Source organism: Myiozetetes cayanensis, unplaced genomic scaffold (assembly GCF_022539395.1).
Source record: "Myiozetetes cayanensis isolate MyiCay16 unplaced genomic scaffold, myiCay2020 scf10, whole genome shotgun sequence".
Lineage (NCBI taxonomy): Eukaryota > Metazoa > Chordata > Aves > Passeriformes > Tyrannidae > Myiozetetes > Myiozetetes cayanensis.
Window position 1 is genome coordinate 17932071 of NW_026086605.1, and position 17303 is coordinate 17949373.

Consider the following 17303-nt stretch of genomic DNA (forward strand, 5'->3'; position numbering starts at 1 on the left):
GGTAGTAGAAACCACACAAAGCAGAACTGCATAACCCTCTTTCCTCCTTAAATCATTTCATATTTCGCAGGGCCTACAAAATGCTTTGCAGTTCAGGAGAACAGTCACTCTGGGACACCACATATCCCATTTTAAATAATAGCCCAAGTGTTGCCTGGAGGAATATTAGAAACATTTGCCAATTTTAAAAGGTTTGCAAAAGAATTTCCCATTATAAGATTTCACAAAGCAGCCATTTCAGTATCATTTATGCCTTGTTATGTTTCAACATCTTTCTAAGTTTATTTGTAATTTCTAAAAAACCCCAAAACACTTGTTCCAGTAGAGAACTTTCAATTCTCTCTCTAGGAAAGATTTTCCTCCAAGTGAGAATAGTGTGGGATTTCTGGTACCTTCTTTTGCAGTGGGCTCTTTAGTCCTACAGAATCATTAGCATTGTCCAAAGAGTATCGTCACAGCAGCTGCCTGTGTGGCTCACAGCAGGGTTAGCAGTGGGGAGAGCTTGTTAAGCAGCTGCTGTGAGATGCTCCAGTCTCCTGGGATTTATTCAAGGCAGTGAGACAGACTGTCTTCAGTGAACTACAGGGAGAGCTGTAAGCCCAGCTGAGCTGAAGCTGGTACTGGTTTTGGTGACTAGGACCCATGGCTGAAGGTAATTTCCTCTGCACAGTCACTCCATGTGTTGGATACTGTCACAGGATACACACTGGCTCTGGCAGCTGCAATGAAGCCATGACATGAAGGAGAAGCCCTTGAACCCACTCCAAACACTGAACTGCTTCAATGTGACTCACATGGAGACAGAGTGTGATGCTGTCAGGGCCAGGCCAGCCTTGCCTTGCCCCTTGCCCTTTCTTAGGCTATTTGCCTCTGGATGCTTTGCCTTTCCTCTTCATTCCCTGCTCTGCCCGCTCCCCTGAGCCAGCAGCAGGGAGGCTGCAGCTCTGCCTCCCAGCAGCCTGCTCATGCTCACATCCCACTGGTACTGATGGGCAGGACAGAGGGGGAGTGAAGCAGAAAGACTCCAGCTGGTTTTGCTGATGCACAGCTGGATCTGTAGCTCTGGCAGGTGTGAACATCAGGGCTCAACTTATAATAGGAGTGGATGTAAAGCAGCAGGAGAAGTTCAGATGAGAACACTGATCTCCTTTGCAGCTCACTTCAGAGGCTGGCAACATGTTTCAGGTTAGAGTCACTAGCTCTTAAAACACTGCACAAACCTGACTTTTAAACTGCTCCTGGAACTGGGTCTCACTGCTGCCTCTTCCTGCCTGCACCTACATTGCTCCATCCCTGGCCTGGTGCACTTGAGTGCACTCTGGGCTAGAGGATGCTGCAAACTCAAGCTCCCCAGGCCAGAGAGGAATTTAAAATCAGAGGTCTCAACTCTTGCTTTATTCACTTTCCAGTATATAAATGGAGGGGAGGAGGATGACGCTTCTCTGGAAGAAAAGTAAACGTATCTTGATATTTGGAATGAGAACTTCCAGGTGTGAAGTATTGCCCACGCATGCCTTGCCTTTTCTTGGATTCAAGACACCAGGCTCTAGTTTTAGGATTCCCCTGTGTGAGAAATGTGGCCAGTGGACAAGATTTTGGGAATTCAGGCTTTGTTGAGAAGTGGAAATCTTGGGTCTATAAAGCCAAGGAACAGAAGAGGTCTAGCACATCGGTTTTTGGAGAATCAGCCGAATGTAACAAGGTGCCCACGCCTCAGTGCTTCTGATTCTCAACCATAGCACAAACTCACTCCCTTGGGGATTAAACTAAGGCACCAGCCCAACCAATGGAGTAGCTGTGGCACAAGCACATTCTGTGTTGCTGTCTAGGGTCTGTAAACTTCTGTGCAGAGGCCAGGCAGAAAGCCACGGGCTGTAACATCTTAAACCACTTCACTGAGGTTTTCCAGAGTTTATTTGTTAGAGCCTGAGGTCTTTAACTGAACATAATCTTCCCTGAGCAGAAGGCATCAGTGATGTGTGAAAACACTGGAGATATTTTGAACAGTGTGACCACGATGTGCAATACAGAGACTACAGCTGCTTTTTTGCAGAGAAAACTCAGTTAAATCTTCCACATTTCCCCAAAGCCCCAGATGTTTCAACTCTGCAGGGAGACTGTGAGAACTTGGGGTGACAATCTCCTGCATGCTTTCATCCTAAACAGGTGTAAGGTACCATGACTGCATGACACTGTTAAAGCAAGCAATCCTCAAAAACGTGGGGAGAAGAATGGAGATGAGCATAACAGCAGTGGAGGCGAAGGGGTGGAATGGACATCTCTGGGATGGCTTGAAAACATCACTTTTTGATAAATGAACACCTAAATTACAAGCAATTTGATGGTACAAATGCAGTGGTCAACACTGGAATGAGCTGCAATGGCAAACAGGACAGGTGACAGCAGTTGAGGAATGTGTGTTTCAGCACTGGCACCTACTGCATGTGTGATCTTGCCAGAAGCTGTGCTTTGGTTTCCTGTACTATGAGGTGGAGAATAGTATTTCCTTATCTCACAGGACTCTTGCAAGTCTCAATTAATTTATGTTCATAAATCACTGTGAGAGTTGAAGTAGGAGTATCAATTTACTGTAGAGCTGAAAATTATATAATTATTTTTTCTCTTTGATAAAGCACAGCACAAGATAAATATTTTGCCAAGTGAGAACTTTCATCTTAATTTCGAACAGAAAATACACTAAACTGCCTAATATAGAATCAAAGTATTAGTTAACCACAGGAGGGCTTTCCATGTCCAGACTTGTGAACTTACAGCCTAGAGTCACGATGGCTTTCTATCAAATCTATGTGTGAGTAAAATACCAATGACTGTAATCCTAGGGAAGAATCCCAAGATTGCAATGTGCCTAAAGGAGAAGGAAGTGAGCAGCGGTGCTCTCTGTGTCTAGGAAATGTTTACTTGACAAATATTTAGCGAGCTTGGAGGTATTTTTGAGCAAAAAAAATGGCATGGATTCATGTTGATGAATGTTTTGCTACTGATTAAATCTGAGCCTGTATAAACTGTGTGGTGACAAAGAAACCTGAGACTGTAATGAGGAAACAGTTGGGTAGGATGTGAGAGATTGAAACCACAGATATTGCCATTCCCAGGAGAAATACCTTATTCTAAGGACTGGAAATTAGTTTGGGACTATTGGATTCCATTCAAGGAATAAGTCCTATTATGCACAATATCTCCTAATCTTTACCCTAGAAATCACCTTAAAAAGCCAAATCTTGCATTGAAATAATTAAAGGAAAACATATGTGAAACAAGATGCTTATTTTTTGTCTGGACTTTCATTAGCCTGTGCAGTATAAAACATCACTGTGTCTCCAGTCAGTACAGGTCAACTTCCCCCTACACACTCCCAGATGGAAAATGGCTTTGAGCATTTTATAGACATAGGATTTCCAAGGCACTTAATTTTGGTTGTGTAACCTGGTCTCATCCTTCGATATTCATTTATTTATGCAGTTAACATTCTTGATGCAGCAGTCTCACTAACTTCACTGAGAGACTGTGTTCAAACTGGTCCCTAAGTCGTTGTTGAATCCTATTGCTTGGCATGTTAATTTTTAACATAGAGGTCAAAAGTTTTGAAAGGTGGCAACCTAAAAATGAGTTCCCTAGCTCCTGACTTGGACCCTTTTCAAAGCAACACTGTGTATGTAATACATTAGGACATTATGCTGCTCATATAATAGGTCCACCTAGTCATCAAAGCTAACTTAGTTTTGAAAATTTATGAATAAATATAAAGGGAAAAACCCACCCAAACCAAAAACTTGTTGCACTACATCATTTATGTCTTTCCAGGGTAAAAGTCTGCCATACCCTGAGTAATTTCTGTTTGACATTAATAAACATTTTATTGCAACACACTCAAGTCATGTTGTATATACCTGCTCAGCAATATTGACACCCAGAGGTCAAGACTGCATGAAGTGGCCTAGAGCCTGTGAAAATACAAATCGGATTTGTGGTCAGCCAAGACTAGAGTTTCAGAGTTTCATACTCGCACAGACCTAACTGGTCATTTGAGTTTTTCAAGTATTTCCTTTCTGAGGTGTTCTTTGCTGCTCTAGTGGTGATTGCCAAAGTTTGTTCTTCACAAGTTAAAAATTAGGTTATGCTGAAGTCACAAATGCCGTGTGTGACAGGTAAGACTATGACGGGTACAGCTACAGCAGGGCAGGCTTTGCTGGGCACAACATGAAGAGCATGGGGTAACATACATCGCCTCCAGCAACCCACAGCAGGGGAGTCAGCTTTCCAGAAAACTCATCCTGCTCCTTTTGCTGGAGTTGGAAACCCCATAAGGAGAAGAAATTGATGGTCAGAGCCATTTCCAATGGTGTCCCAACATCTTCCTGATGAGGTTTCAAGCCACAGAAAAGAGCTGAATGATCCAGTTTAAAACAGAGGCATAGCTGGGAAAATTCTGAATTCTGTTGGTAGCTTTTTGGATGCAGGACTTTCCTGTTTATGCTCAGATATCTCCTCATCACATCTGACATTTTGAGCTGCAAATGCAGATTACATTAGAGGGTGGGAACTATTCTGTAGTTAACGCTCACACATGCTCTTTCTTTTCATAATTATTTTTCAAAAATGCTGCAAATCTCCAGGTTTGTATGGATAGTCTGGGTAATTTTTATACCTTACAGAGAGCAAGAATTTGTTTATAAAACAGGGACTATCTTGGCAAATATTAGTGAGATATGCACCTAACTCGTTCAAATTGTGATGTGATATTGAAATTTTTTGGTTCATATTCCATTGAGTTCACCTCAGTTCCTCAGCTGTTAAGGCCGTACTTCCAGAGTTACTCTGGGTGAAGTCTGAAATATAAAAATAGAGCAGTTCCCAGACGGGAATGAGAAATGTTAGGCAGTGTCAGGCTCACTCTTTAAGGTAGGGTTTTTGCAGACAGTTGGTGTTAGGAGCAAAGGGTTGGATCCAGATGCTGTGCCATGACTACTGACCCTGAATCATCCTTCAGTCCCTTGCTAAAAATGTGTGCTGTGTGTATTTATTGCTCTCCAACTGCTTTCTTTTGAGTGTCCTTTGAGCAGTCTGGCCCTGGAGCAAAGCTTTAATTGCTTGTTTCTAAGTGCTCTAAAATCCACCTGTGTATTTTAGAAACGTTTTCAGAGGAAAAGAAAAAAGCAGTTAAATGGTTTTAACACATTTCAAAGCATTGCAGAAATAAGGGGATACAGACTGCAAGACTGGTAAATGTAGCTCTGGATTAATGGACTCAGGGCCAGAACTGTGACAACAACCACTTATTTTTTTTTCCCCCACAGGTGAAAATGGAAAAAAAAGCATAAAATAAGGATTTAATAAAAAAAAAAAAAAAAAACAACACAAACTTTGTTTTCTTTGATTCACTGTATGTTATTTGAAATGTTACCTGAAACCAAGTTTAATTTCAAGGTTTTGTTTCCCACCATTTTCAAACATGTTTAAATGAAAATGAAAACAAACTATAATGGTCTTGGAAAAATAGTAGTTTTTTTTCTGGGAAATCATAAAATGAAGCAGCTGGATCTTATCAAAGTTTTTTCTATTTTTATTTTGTTCTTGAATTTGGCAGATATTTTTATTCTATGAAATTTACAATATTGGTGGGGATTTAACCAGAAAGGCACTAACTTTCTGCATAACACTGTTGTTCCACCTTAGCTCCAATGACATCTTTAGTCCTGCTTCCTGGGGTTGTTTGCTTAGGAGGTTCCTCAGGCCTCTCTTATAGCAAGAAGCTGATTTTAATAATCAGACTTCTCTCAAGGCATGTGGCTGGGGAAATTGTCTTCAAAGCTGGTAGGGCCTGGGGCAGACCTGGGAATGGAAACTGGGATAATATGATTAAGGATTTGCAGGGATAGGGCAATCCCTCAAACAAACTGGGGTTTCATGTTCAGAAAAAAAAAAAAAAAAAAAAAAAGGTAGCTAAAATTCTTTGGCCTAAGCAGCCTGACTGAAAAGCAATTATGCTGGGAAATAAGCTAGAATAAGTAGTATTACAAGGCAGAGCCTCTCTTTCCTGGCCAGCCCAAGGACTGACAAACTCGTATGGCTGTTTATCCTGACTAAGCATCCAGACAGGGCTGAGCATCTTTGCCCTTTCTCTGGCCTGTAAGTTATCAGGGAATACCACCCAACAGAAAATCTGCCACTGCCACACAACTGGAGTCTGGCAGAGACTGAGGATACCCAGGGAAGTGGTTGAGTCACCATCCCTCGAGGCATTTAAAAGACATGCAGATGTGGCACTCAAGGACATGGTTTAGTGGTGGACTAAGCAGTGTCAGGGTAATGGCTGGACTTGATGATCTTAAAGGTCTTTTCCAATGTAAATAACTTAATGAACCTCTGACAATAAGAGAGCTATACTTTGTTCCATTTCTACCTGACTTACACCCAGCCAACCTTTTCTATCCTCCCAAAACATCCCTCAGCTCTGTTGATTTGGGTCAAAAACAGAAGTCTGGAATAGTTTGATCTATGCTAAAATTTTCAAGAAAGATGTTGACCAAAATGTGCTTTATCTGTAGCAGGTGCAAGAGGTTCAATTGACATGAGCAGTGGAAAATGTAGCAGCTGTTCACCTGTCTGTTGGTGCAAGAAAATCCTCCAAGCCTCCTGCAGCCAAAATCTCCCAGGAGCCATTCTGCTCTGTGCTGAGTACTGACTGGAGGGTGCTGAGCTCCCTGAAATCCCACAAGATATTCTGAGCTTCCAGTACCTCCCAAGAAGAGGTGCGGAAATGGTACTGCAGCCCTGAAACCTAATGCATTCTGCTTGTGTTCCCCTCCATTTAGTTAGGAAAGTGGTAAACACTGCAGAGATTAACCTTATAACCCCAGCCAATTCACATTAAGTTCGTAAAATGAAGCAGAATCTAGAAACAATCAGCATTTGTGGCTTTCTAGGCCTTTTAAGCTCATTTTTCTGCAACTCAAACCTCCCTCTCCAATGATTTGTTCGGCTTTAGGTCCTCTGAATTCCAAGCTTTTATGTTATTACAAGCTTCCTTTTACTGCCTGTGTCTGTGCCAGCAGGTGCATGAACTGGGAGGTCCATGGCAATGTGCATTTCATTACTTCCAAACAGACTGTATTTTCTGATTCTTACAAGTTCTGGAGCTATTACTTGATATTTGGCTATTAAGGTTACAAGAGCAGAGACACCTCACTGCTGAGACTGTAAATACAACTATCAAAAATACTGTGTAATTGGTATTTGAAATGTGTGTGGCAGCTGGGAAACCTGGATGTTTGGAAAGACATCAGAGTAAAGAATAAAGAGACAGCATAAATTCTGCAAAGAACCAGCAAGATGCTTCAACCAGGATTTCTGTTTGCATTAGAAGAAAACCATCCCACTGCATTAATAAAGTAAGCAGGGCGATATTTCTACCAGATCCTACTTCTGGGGGGTCTTAGGCAGCTCTAGAACTGAGGTGAGGAAGCTTGAGGCAGCATCCCAGGGCTGCCATCCAGGAAGCAACACACTTCTGTCCATCAGCTCCAAACAAGCATCCTGCCTTGCCTGCGAGTTGTTTGTTGCCTGTGATGCTGCCTGCTGTTTCTGTCTGGTTTTGGTTACATGCTCTGATTTCTCTCTGGTAGGAAATGTACAGGAGGTGATGCCTATAATCAGTCAGCCAGGGCCTTTGAGAGTGGGAAGTCAAACTCTGGTAACTTCACTAAAAAAAGATGGCTTGATTGAGTTGCCATTAAACTGTGTGCATACAGCCCTGCTCAGAACTATTTCTGATTTCTATTTAAATGCTCCAAGAGCAGTGGAAGTCCATTTACAGGAAATCAAATAGCAGACAATAGGGACCTATCTCAGCAGGAAAAAGCATAGGCTTTTATTTACAAGGAACCAATTCTTCCAAGCAAGGGGAAGCAGCAGACACAGCGACAGACTGTCACTTCCCCTCCCAAATGGCTGCTAAGAGGGATAGACATTGCACTCTGACAAAATGTTTACATATGGCCTCTTCAACAGCCAAACTAACTATTGCTGAGATCCAGGATGAGCAATAAATAATGCCACTGACTTTCACCTTGCTGCAAAAACTTTCATCTTGGAGTTCAGGAAACTCTTTTGGACACTCTTCACACCTTGAAGAAAATGCCTTTGCATTATTTACATGGGAATTGGAATGGCCTTCAAGAGAGATGCTGATGCATAAGGGAACCTAGTCCAGAGACCATTTATTTGCATCCTTGCTCTATCAAAGGCTGAGACTTGAGGAAAATGTGCCTTTAATACCGTGCTCAGTCAGCCTTTGCTTCTCTTTGAAGAGGAGGCTCTCAGGAAGAGGGTGGTGATTCATTTTGTGCCTGCTTTTAAGAGACTGTGGTGGAGAAAAACAGATTTCTATTTTTCTGCATTAGTCTTTGCAAGCTGTTAAAATTGGGCAATTATAGATGATGGTCTTACTGACACTCCTACAGCTTTTGTAGTCTGTCAGTGCTCTTAACAGGATGAGAGACTACTGGTTTTTTTCTACAGGCACTTGTCCTCTACTAAATCTTCAAATAAAATCATTCCTACACTCACTGCATCTTCTAAGTCCCTTTTCAACTGCTCTCTTGCTTGCAGCCTTTTATAGCCTGTGGTCTGTTTATGGGTTCAGCTTTATAGCCAGCCTAATTAGTTCCTGTGATAAGGATAATTAGGTAATTAGGATAATTTGGATAGCACAGTATGCAGCTTTTCAAACCTCTTTTCTGGAGAGCTTTGTTTGCCACAGTGTAGTCAGTGACACTTGTCTGATCTAATGGAAAACAAAAAGCCCAAATATCTCTGAGCATGATTGATGGCAAAGAGTCAACATCCAAGCCAGAGAGCTGAGAATAAGTAACTCTGAGATACACTCTGTGAGGGCTGAACTCACACAGTCACAGCTGAAAGACACACAACATGATAGCTTCCTCATATCCTGTGGGTTCCAAAATCAGGATTCAGATCCCTCCATTCCTCACTTGCTGACTTTAGATAAAGGCAACAAGTGAAGCACTTGTAAAAGATTATGAAGAAAGCATGGAATTCTCCTTCCTTTAGTATCTTCAAATCCAAATGGAATGCTTTCCTGATAGATATGCTCCAGCCAAATACAAGTTATAAATTACATCATATGAATGACTAGAAACTTTCTCATTTCTCAGAGAGGGTGAGACTGAAAGTTCTTGAGCCTCTCTTCTCTGAATGCATGTGACTCCATGGACTTTCTCTTGTAATCCATTTTTCTCATTTTCTTTTCCCTTTACTTCCTAATTGTTGTGAGTATGGAAGTAGGAATGTCAGTGGGATCATAACTGCAAAAAGAGTACCCTAGGTAGAAAAGTTTGGAAGTATTTCCCCTTTCCTAATTGCCATTGCTGAGCGGTTTGCAATATCCCAAATTGTTTCAAGAGGTAAAGTGTCATTCAAAGATTATGGAGGACTGAAAGGCAAGATACAAACTGGGAATAAACTGGGAATTTGCAATGAACAACGTGTGAGAGAGTGGATATTAAACATCCAGTTGAACTTCCAGGATTCATTGGAAGGGAATAACTGATCAAACAGTGGAGCCTAGGCTGAAGAGTAAGAAGATACAGAACCTATTAAAAATGCTCCATGTTCATTGAGAAAGAAATGTGAAGGCTGATAGCTGATACAATAGTGCATGAAAAGAAATTATTTAGCTCGAGAAGAGCAGCCAGTCTGACCTCTGTTATTCGCTGATCTGAGCTGCTCCCAGAAACTTTTCCCTCTGTGTCCATGCTGGAAACAAGAAAAAAATGACCAAGGAAAGCTGAAGGGATGCTGGGGCACCATGTGGAAGCTCCCAGGGACAGGTACAAATGCAGGTGCAGAACACTCTGCACTGTGATGTGCAGGCCACATCTGGAGACAGAGCAGTGTGGAAGGTATCACAGCTGGGACCTGAGATAAGACTATGCAGCCCCTCAAGCACAGGCAGTTGGCCAGAGTTCAGTCCCAACAGCTGAGCTACAGAAAAGGTCTGAGGTGAAACTGAAACACTAGGATGTCTCCTGAGACCCTGCTATTCATGTAATCCCAGGGCACAGAGAGAAGAAAGATTTCCTAGCAAATTGGTTTACTGAGGTTTTAAACTGGAGATGGCCAGGATCCAATCTATATAGGGAAACATGCAAGATTCCTGCCAAATACAGGCTGAATTACAGCTATGGGCTGGAAGTTCTCTAACCTGCAATGCATTAGACTGGAGGGGTTCAGGCAATACTGGTGGGGTAGAAGTCTCTGGACTTGTGCATGAGAGCTGGTCTTATACAAGTATCACTTCTGATGGAGAAAAACCTGTTCTCCCTCTCCCGCCTGCAAAGCAGATGAATCCAGGATTTCCTGGTTAGAAAGGACCAGGAGTTCTTCAGTACAAGCAGAAATCTTAGAGCAAGGCTAAAAGCCAAATTGGTTCTTAACTTCTTCCAGTAGTCTCCTGGGTTCTTCAGAGTTATTAGTCTTTATAAATATATGCTGCAATTGACTGTACTGATTGCCCAAACATACATGGGCTGTTTCAGTGCCTGCAGGCTTTCCTAAACAAAAGACACGATCTGCTTCTGAATTGTACTTCAGTGATTCACACTATATTTATGTTTTCAAATGAATACCTCTAGTCCATTCTTTCCATTAAATCACTCTTGGCTTTTTCATGTAACTGAGTCTTCCAACAGACCTTACTAATAGTCAGCATTAAGCAGGGCTGCTCAGGACATTTCTGCTGAAGGGATTTTTCCATAGCAAGATGTCAATTAGAGTAAATATTTTTTTTCCACAATAATCAGTAGCGATGATGACTTTTCTCAACTTTTTTTTTTAATTAAAAAAAAAGTTTATTTACTCTCCTCTGTTTTTAGTTATTTGTTGACATTCCTGTGTCATTCTGTCTTCCAACTGGCATGTCATAACCTATTGTAAAAGTGGTGTGGCAGTTATATTTTGGGATGAAAAAGAAGGATGTGTGTAGGGAGAGGAATCACATGGGAAAGTGAACACAAACACACAGTGGATTTATCAAGTGAGATGATATATGACACATGACACGGCACAGGATGTGACAGTTATGTTACAATACCTGCTGTAATAGACATTATTTGAAGAGGTTTTTTTAATAAATAGAGACAGCTGCTACTCCACAATGATTGAAACATCCTGTCTTTTCTGGATGTCTCCTACTAGCCTTAGTATATCCTAACATTTGGAACAAAGAAGTACTCATAAATTGGATGAGCAACTATTGTTTAAAATATTTTAACATGATTCCTGGTGAAGACTAGAAAGGCTACATCTCAAGAAATGATGTAAAACTAATAAAAATAACTTAAGAATAAATACATAAGGGAATAATTTTTTCCTCTAGAAAGGACATTTTTGAATAGTAGAATAGAACATTCAGTGGATTTTTTTCACTCTGGCTCAGAATGAAAGATTTTCAAATTTTGTATTGGTGAAAAAAGCAGTACCCATACATAGAACTGCCATGTTCATATAGAAGTGCAATGTTTTGTTGCTCCTTGATGACTGTTGTCCTGTTTATGCATCCAAGGGAGTGTTGCAGCTCCCAGACTAAAGTAGACCTGTTTTACTCAAGATTTGTCCCCAGTAACTGCCAGGACCTACTTCTTCCTTTAGTAGGTAGGGTTCTTTATCCTTCTTTCTTTTAGGCTGGATGTTCCTTTCAAAATATATGTTATCAACATTCATGGATTTAATTATTACTGTTATCCCTATAAATGTCCATGCTGTTTCTGAGTTCTCTCCCTCAGTGACATTGTCTGGCAACAAATTACACTATGAAAAATGCAATTAAAATGATAAGTATGTCCTTTTGCTGGCTTTGAATTTGTTTCACTGAATTGCCATTTGTTTGGTTGGGGTTTTTCATGTTATGAGCCAAGGGGAGCCATATTTCCCTGTCTCTCTTTCTTGACACTTTTATTGCTCATACAGTTTATCATATATTTTCTACTTCTTTACTTCTTGCAAAAATGACATTTAACTGTCTCTTCTCAGAGATTTCTCTTCTAGTTCCTTTGTTATGTTCATTGCTATTCTCCAAGTTCTGTGGATAGAGGATGATTTTTGATACAAGTAATCAGAAATGCACATTAGAACTGGCAAGAGATTTGCTGTGTTTTCATCAGATTAGAAAAATTATTTATGCTAGAACAACTTTTGGTGAAAGACACATCAATTTTTTTTTTTAATTTAGAACACCTGAAAAAGATCAATAGAGCTGTATTTTGTAATATAAATTTAAAAACATTACTATTTCATGTAGTAGGTGCATTATATCAATGTTTGCAATCAAGGTTAAACATTCCCAGATGAACGAAAAATAGGTTTTGAGAATTTAAGAAAATATTTTTCTGGACAATACTTTTGGGATAAAAGTTATACTCTCAAACTGCTTGTCCATATCACATTAATCTCAGCAAGTCCAGCAAATACCTTGGTACTGAGACAGTCTAATGTACAGCAACTATATGCTATTAACTTCTCAGGAAAAAATGAGAGATCTTGGTCTTTCAGACATTTCAGGCAATGCAACTGATGTGTGGGCAAGTGTGACATGAATTGCAGGAACAAATCAAGGCCCCAAAGCTGTGAAGCATCTAGTGTTCAAAGCTTCTACTAGTTTTGGAAGGAGGAAATTTTGTCCAGCGCACAGCAACGTTTGACCCAAATGGGCTATTTTAGGAGGTCAGACAACTCTTGCCAAGCTCATCTCCTTGAGCTGTCAGACCAGTGGGGTTCTCCAGGTGTTATTAATGTTGAAAGCTTTTTGCTTGGACTAGCATGGAGAGATAGGGATGTCTCCTGGGAAGTTAAAAGGCTGCTTTGCACATAATAAAAGATGCCTTAATACCGTCCCATGGAGATTCATCTTGTTTCTAATCTATCAAAACTAACTTGTGCCTCAGGGGCCTTTGGACCATTGCCCAATTTGCCTTGCCCATTTCTCATAAAAAATCCAGGAAAGTTTGGCAGCATCATCATTTCATGAATGAAGCAGATTGATGTAAACAACGTTGTAAGTTTAATGGGGTCTATACTTGCAAGCATTAGTCCCACTCTGACCCCATACTCTAGACTCCTGCTGACCTGGGGGTTAGGCTTGTCTGAAGATAACATGAATTTCTACACCAGTCCCCGGATTTATTCAAGCTCGTGTTGACTTTCAGCCTGTCTGCCTAAAATATACAAGGGGAAGGACAGATTGCTTTCTGCATCAAGTGCTGTCTAAAGGAAGTGTCTGCTGAGTTTTTGGTTCTGGGCCAAGTTTCCTGCTGTCTAGCATTAGGGCTTTGGCAAGGCAGTCTGGGCCCTGTCACAAAGAGAATCTATAAAAAAGGTTTTTCCCTGTCATCACACATAATTAAGGACAACATTTTAATCAGGCTGCTCCCACTTAATTGTGGTGCTTTGCTTTAGCTACCCTGGACCTGCTGTTTTAAATAGATCCAGTGCATTTGTCAGACTGGGTCAAGTTGAGAAGATGAAACCTCATTGGAGATATGGAGAAGTCAATTATTTTACAAGGAAGGAATGTGCTCATGTCATGGTGTGTTACAGAATAACCACAGTTAAATGCCGGAGGGATTGATTGCTGTTCTGTGGTACTGGAAGCAGTCAACTCCAAGCTGTGGTAGCTTGCTGTGGTTTAAGAGACCACATGGAAAGCTAAAGCTTTCAGAATCAAATCTTGGGACTGGGCAGGTAATTTTGATTGACTGATGATTTTATTCTTATTTAAATAATGAACAGAACAATGAAAAGAATTTTTAGGTGTCTCACACATGAAAAATATTCCTAAAAACTCAAGACCTGATTTATTTTATAAAGAAAACAAAGAAGAACTCAACCAGGAAGTTATGAATGGTAACCTTCTGAGCATTCACAGCCCAACTGCTCCAAAAACTTTCTGCCAAAGATTGTTTTTACTTTGCAGCATGCCTTGGAATTCAACATTTTTAGACCCCATCAACTCAAGGTATGGGAGGAAAGAGCATCTTCAAGTGTCATGAACACTTAAAAACTGTTTGATATATAGCCAGAAGGATCCCATAGGATGGCTGTTTCTGTTCTGTTCTTACCTTTGCCCGAGAGAAAAATATGGGGAACTACCACTCCAGCATGAATGCTGGCTGTAAAATTTATTGAGCAGCTTTTGAAAACAGCCAGAGTGACTGTTCCAGTTTTGACCACAGCAATGCCAATAAATCTGATGGGTTGAGGGTACTGCTAAGGTACAGCACAAACATCCTAAGAGTCTGGACCACCAGCTTTATGTCCTAATCAACAGATTTTCTGCAATCTGAATGAATGGCTGGCCAAGAGCCTGTATGACAAACCAGCAGCTCCTGTACAGGACTGTAAGACATGATGATGACGACATATCAGTGTGAATGTGTACAGCAAAAGAACTGTCTCTCCAGCAGTGCCCTTTACCACAATTTGCGGAGGGATAGAGATGAGGCATCTGGCTGCTCTGCAGAGGTGGCTTGGCAGTGTGACACATCCCACTCTTGATTGCCCAGGCTGCTATTCTGTGCATGCAATTAGCAGCCTTGGCATCTGCTGTTGTGTCTGTTTTAGGAGGTGTAGTTTTATAGTAAAAAGATGGTGGCATGAAGACAGCTTGAGACTCTTGTCCTGCTTCTTCATTAGCTCTCTCCTTATAGTTCCCTGATATTGTCAAGTTACTCCTTCCTGATGCTCAAAACATGGATTTCTGATAGCCCCAAACTGGAGAGAAATAGTGGTGCTGCAAAGCAGCCAGGAGGGAGAATACACATACATGTGCATTGTTGTAGCATGTTTCTTCCTTCACAGATGGAAGAAGGAACATATCCCACATCCTGTCTTTGTACTGTGGGATCATCCAGCCCGACACTGTGGGGGATGCTGCCTGTCACACAGTCCAGTGCAGGTGCAGGACCATACACAGGTCCTGCAGTCCTTTTGTCTTCACACCCACCTTTCCCTTCATCTTCCAATTCTTGGCCAAACCCAATACACAAGTAACTTAATTTAAAAAAATCAGCATCTGTAAACAGGAGGCAAGAGATATGTCCTTTCACCTGCAGCTGTTGTTTTGCAATACTCACCAGCATCTCTCTTCCCATGAGATGGGGTGGGCTGCACTGGTGCACATGTACAGGTTTCCATGAAACTCACAGGGCTGGTCCCAGTTGTGATCTTCCCCATAAAACCTATTTAGGCCTCAGCAACTTTTTGAGGGTTGGAGATCTGGTGGGGAAGAGATGCTAAGCTGGCCTGTGTGCTGCCTGGTTTGGTTGACAATCCCCAGTGCAGTTCCAGGCCATGGACATGTCTCACATGACCTGCCCAGAAGAGGCACACTGTGTTCAACATGATGGGACCTGCAGGAGTTTCATAAATCCACTACCTTGGGATTCTTCATTCTCCCCTTGGTGGTCAGTTCAGGTTACTAAAAAGTCAGGTCTGCCAGTGCTGCTGGTTTCTTGTCAATGATTTTGGCCATCATCCACTGCAAATCTCTTTCCCAATTCCTACCCCAACCACAGATATTCACAGCAGGGGAATAAATACCAGGATTGACCAGAAACAGGAGATTAGGAAGTTAGCAGTGGAAATCCCCTTTTGGCAAGTGCTTCATCTGTGGATAAATGCTGAAGGAGAACTGTGCAAAGGGGACATCATTGTTGCCAGCGCTGGCCTCCACTGGACACTCAGTATTAGATCATATTTCAAGGACATCTGTAAGCATCATCCTCTTTCCATCATGTCAGGTGCTTGTCAGGACTAAAGAGGATTTACAGCTAGGCAACATGGGAAAGATCAGCTGAGGAGATAGTTGTCTTCTCATGCCAAGATGGGTTTCCAGAAGGTTAGCAGTCTTATAGCCCAAGTCTTCACAATCCCACATTCTCCTAATCTTTTACAGCACAAAATCACCTGGTGCATGCATTTGTCTTTGCAATGAAACACAATGGAAACACTTTGCAAAAGCTGTCGTGGCATCTCAACAGCAGTGAAAACAACTCCCTCAGTGGAAGGAGTTACAAATGGGCTAGTAACTTCATATGCAATGCCAGCTGTATCCTCGAAAGGACCTGACTTGGATAAAAGTTTTGGATCTCAGTAGAAGAAGCTTGCAGAAAATACAGATGAACATCCCAAAATCCCAGGCACTAAAGTCACAATTAAAAAGGACATTTGATTGCCTGACTGTGTGGATCACTGGACATTTCTCATTGCCTCATGAGAGCCAAGAGCTCGCAATAAGTTGTTCTGCAAAGAAACATCTGACTGCAGTCAGGGTGTGGCAGCGACAAAAGCAAAGAGCTGCAGGCCTCAGATGTTAGCAATCTGTTAATCTCAATTAGTTATCAGGACATGGGATGTGACTCCTGGGGCTGGATTCTCTTTCTGCCTTTATTGCTGTGTGCTCTATTATCTGTGGGCAAGTCACTTATTTATCCATTTCTCAGTTTCCCTTTTTCTTCCCTAACATGGTAAGCTTTTCTGGACAGGGACCTGTATCTCATTCAGGGCCTTTAGGTGCCACTGAAATAGCAAAATACTGCAATACTAAAGCTCCTTTGAGACCTTGTTCTTGCTCCATTTGCAGGCAGTCACACCTCATCATAGCCGTGTGGATAAGGTGCGGATAATGTGACACATCTTACATACTTCCTTTTGAGCAAGGTGTTTAAGAGACCCAGTGTATTTATTTAATGAGATGCTAATTTACTGTACACACACTTTATGGCTCTGGACAAAGGTGCCTGCACTGACAGCCACCCGAGATGTATTTGTGTAAATCACAGCAGCCGGGACTGTGACCTGGGTGCCCATTTTGCCAGAGGTCTCTGGAAAGTTCCAAATGTGTCTTTTGCATTTCCTAACTTCTTGATTAAGGAAATCTTCCTCAGGGCTGCCTCAGCTCCAGTCCCTGTTAGGGGGTAGATGGCCATAGACACAAGTGATGAAATGAGTCACATTCTGGTGAGGGGCAGCTGCTGCCTCAGATCACCCCTCCTATGCTCATCCCTTGCATTGTAGTCAGAATTAGCTTTTGCCCACCAGTAAACTGTAAGCAAAAATTACATCACTGGAGAGAAGCTCATAGCTGACACCACTGAGTATGCTGCTGGTTTCTACAAAATGTGTACACTATAGGACACAGGTTTATGTGCTGACTCTCTGCCACCAGTCTCCTGACACTATCAGAAGGTTTGCCTGTGTGTCGTTTGCCC